The 4,206-nt window shown below is 42.5% G+C and overlaps 1 pseudogene; it reads right to left on the reverse strand.

Moving 5' to 3' along the window:
* Window positions 1-1,253: 1,253 nt before the first annotated feature.
* Window positions 1,254-2,825, reverse strand: LOC142445520 (elongation factor 1-alpha 1 pseudogene; annotated as a pseudogene).
* Window positions 2,826-4,206: the final 1,381 nt, after the last annotated feature.

Below are 4,206 nucleotides of genomic sequence, written 5' to 3' on the forward strand. Positions count from 1 at the left end.
CATACTACCACTTATCTCCCTTCCTCCCTTTTTTCCCTCACCCTCTGAACTTGCTCTTTGGGTGCATGCTGCCCTTTTGATCTTAAATGGTTGTTTATTCTAACATGGAAGAGGGTTCAGTTCCAGACCTGAAGGGCACCTAAGGGTGATAGTCTTGAGGATCCCATAGTCTCCATCCAACCAGTAAGCCCTGTCTCTTTCGTGATTTTTAGTTCCATTCCACATTTTCCTCCTACTCTGTTGAGGACTTTCAGAGTAAGTTGGTCCTGGTAGTGAGGCAACATCTGGTTGTAGGGACTGATATTTGCATGGCCCATTAGTCATTGTGTCCATATGCCCTTCCATTTCCTCATCCTCCTCTTTTTCCAGAATAAGGAAGACCAACAGTGGCACCATGGATGGTGACTTGCTCTTGAGCTTTTGTGTTCTCCAAGACTGTGGCCTCCAGGCTTAGAAACTCATTCCTGCAGGGTGTTTGGCTGTGTTTAAGAAATATCCATAACTTTTCCCCCTGTAGATTCCCACCACAGGCATGGATATATTTGCAGCAAGCCTAAGTATACATGTATAAATATTATCTGCCAAATCTACATATCCTGTGACTATATGTATTTACACTCTCTTTCCACACCTGTGTGTTCAGCCTGTGTGTCTACTGAAGTATCTACATGTAGATCACCACTACTGTAGGATTGTGTATATAAAATATTTACCGCCATTGCTTTGACTTCTTGCAAGCCTTTCAGTGTCTTCCCCTGACTCCATAATTTTGGGGCCAGTCTTTCTCCTACTATGTATTGCCTTTTCCTTCACCCAAGTTAATCATTGTTTCTCTCTCAAGCCTGTGCCTTCCCTGTCATCTCCTCCTTCCCATCCCTGGTAGCCATCAAGGAATGTTTCTTTTAGTGTGGAAAACCTTTTCTTGACCTTTTATGCTAGTGGTCTCATACAATATTTGTCCTTTTGTGATTAATTTCATTCAGTATAATATCCTCCAGATTCATCCAGGTTATGAGGTGTTTCAGATTCATTTTTCTTCTTCTTTTTACAATCATTTTATTGGGGGCTCGTACAACTCTTTTTTTTTTCTCATTAAACTTTGTTTTAATGGGTCTCAAAATTCTGTGACAAATTTTTGGTCAAGTTGTTTTCCTTTTTAAAAGTACTGATTTTAAAAACTAATAAAACTACCACACAAAAAAGAAACAAATGGTCCACAAACATTATTTTTCTTCTGAAAGTTTTACGATGCATTGTTATCATCAACCAGTCTTTTACTATGAAACTTAAATGGCCAATTGAGACAAACAGTGCTGAGACCGTTCTTCCACCCCTGATTAAGACTGGAGTGGCAGGTGTGATGGGTAATATTCATTTAGCCTTCTGAGCCTTCTGGGCAGATTTGGTGACCTTGCCAGCTCCAGCAGCCTTTTTGTCCACTGCCTTGATAACACCCACAGCAACTGTTTGTCTCATGTCTCGGACAGCAAAACGACCCAGAGGAGGATAGTCAGAGAAGCTTTCCACACACATGGGCTTGCCAGGCACCATATCAACAATGGCAGCATCACCAGACTTCAAGAACTTGGGGCCATCTTCCAACTTCTTGCCAGAACGGCGATCGATCTTCTCTTTGTGCTCAGCAAACTTGCAAGCGATGTGTGCAGTGTGACAATCCAGCACAGGTGCGTATCCAGCACTGATCTGGCCTGGATGGTTCAGGATGATCACCTGAGCAGTGAAGCCAGCTGCTTCCATTGGTGGGTCATTTTTGCTGTCACCAGCCACATTGCCACGGCGAACATCTTTGACAGAGACGTTCTTGACATTGAAGCCTACATTGTCCCCAGGCAGAGCTTCACTCAAAGCTTCATGGTGCATTTCAACAGACTTCACTTCAGTGGTAACATTGACTGGAGCAAAGGTGACCACCATTCCAGGTTTCAGAACCCCAGTTTCCACTCTGCCCACAGGGACAGTCCCGATACCACCAATCTTGTAGACGTCCTGGAGAGGCAGGCGCAGGGGCTTGTCAGTTGGGCGGGTGGGTGGCAGGATGCAACCCAGAGCTTCAAGTAGCGTGGTCCCACTGGCATTGCCATCCTTGCGGGTAACCTTCCACCCCTTGAACCAAGGCATATTAGCACTTGGTTCCAGCATGTTGTCACCAGTCCAACCAGAAATTGGCACAAATGCTACTGTGTCAGGGTTATAGCCAATTTTCTTAATGTAGGTGCTGACTTCCTTAACAATTTCCTCGTATCTCTTCTGGCTGTAGGGTGGCTCCGTGGAATCCATTTTGTTAACACCAACAATTAACTGTTTCACACCCAGGGTGTAAGCCAGAAGGGCATGCTCACGGGTCTGCCCATTCTTGGAGATACCAGCTTCAAATTCACCCACACCAGCAGCAACGATGAGGACAGCACAGTCAGCCTGTGATGTTCCTGTAATCATGTTTTTAATGAAGTCTCTGTGTCCGGGGGCATCGATGATGGTCACATAGTACTTGCTGGTCTCAAGTTTCCACAGGGAAATATCAATGGTGATACCACGTTCCCGTTCGGCTTTCAGCTTATCCAAGACCCAGGCATACTTGAAGGAGCCCTTCCCCATCTCAGCAGCTTCCTTCTCGAATTTTTCGATGGTTCTCTTGTCGATCCCACCACATTTGTAGATCAGGTGACCAGTTGTGGTGGACTTGCCAGAATCGACGTGTCCAATGACGACGATGTTGATATGGGTCTTTTCCTTTCCCATTTTGGCTTAGGCTTTTGCGATGGTTTTCACCGACACCTATATTCTGGCGGCAAACCCGTTGCGAAAAAGCGCTCGTACAACTCTTATCACAATCCACACATACATCCATTGTGTCAAGCATATTTTTACATGTGTTGCTCTCATACTCAAAACATTTGCTTTCTACACTTGAGCCCTTGGTATCAGCTCTTCGTTTTGCCCCCTTCCTCCCCCCTCCCTCATGAACCCTTGATAACTTATAAATTATTATTATTTTGTTCATTGTTATTCTTTAATATTGCATATGTACTATTCCATCATGTGTATCAAGGTTTATTTATGTAGGTGTATTCTCCCACTCTGAGCATATAGCTTGTCAACATCCTTTTGCTGTTGTGGATAGTACTGCGAGGCACATAGGTGTACATTTATCTATTTGTGTCCTTGGTCTTGTTTCTTTAGGATATAGACCTAGTAGAGGGATTGTTGGGCATATAGTCTTTCTCATCCCCGCTTTTGAAGCGTGCTTTCCACATTTCATAGTCCAACCAGCCACAGTATGTGTAGGTTTCAGTCTCCCCACACCTTGGCCAGGATTTGTGGTTGTCTGCTGTTTTGAACTTTGCTGTTAATGCTGGGGTGAGGCTATCTCATTGTTATTTTGATTTGCATCTCTCAAATAGCTGATGATCATGTACATTTTCTCATATACTTGTTGACTTCCTAGACACCTTCTTTGGTGACGTGCCTGTTCATATCCTTTGCCCATTTTTTATTTGGATTATTTTCCTTTTTCTAGTTGAGGTATTGAAAACTTCCACACAATTTTAAAACTTTTTATTGTGTTTCAGGTTTACAGAACTCATAAAAATTTGAAAAATGGTCCCTTGTTTCTTAGGTCATTACTAAAAAAAATTCCATACTGTGGTTTCTGTTTTATTCTTTTGTTGTACAAAACTGTAATTTTTGAGGCGGTGCCAGTCATCTATTTTATCCTCTGCTATGGTTTCTTTTCATTATGTTTGTAGTATACTTAATCCATTTATAAGGCCCCCTATATTTGTTACCCCCTTTAAAAATGATAATCTTTAAAGCTCTAGATTTTACATTTAAGCCGTTCATCTGTCTTGTGTTCATTCCTATATATGGTGTGAGGTGTGTGTTCTGGTTTATCCTTCTTTAAATGTATATCTTTAGATTTTGCCAGCATCACACTTGTTAAAGAGATTTTATCTCCCAGATTTCATGTTTTGGCCTTTTGTTAAAGATCTGTGTGCAGTTGGCCAGATTTTTATTTTGGTACTCTCAATTCTATTGCAGTGGTCTGTGTATCTGTTATAGTACCAGACCACCAGGATGCTTTCATCAGAAAGTGAGAAGCTTCCTACTTGGCTCTTACTTTAGCAGTACTTTGCTTATGGAGGTTGGGTGGAGGAATGGAGGATCTCTTTTCTTTCCATATAAAGG

This window comes from Tenrec ecaudatus, chromosome 4 (assembly GCF_050624435.1).
Source record: "Tenrec ecaudatus isolate mTenEca1 chromosome 4, mTenEca1.hap1, whole genome shotgun sequence".
In the NCBI taxonomy this organism is placed as follows: Eukaryota; Metazoa; Chordata; class Mammalia; order Afrosoricida; family Tenrecidae; genus Tenrec; species Tenrec ecaudatus.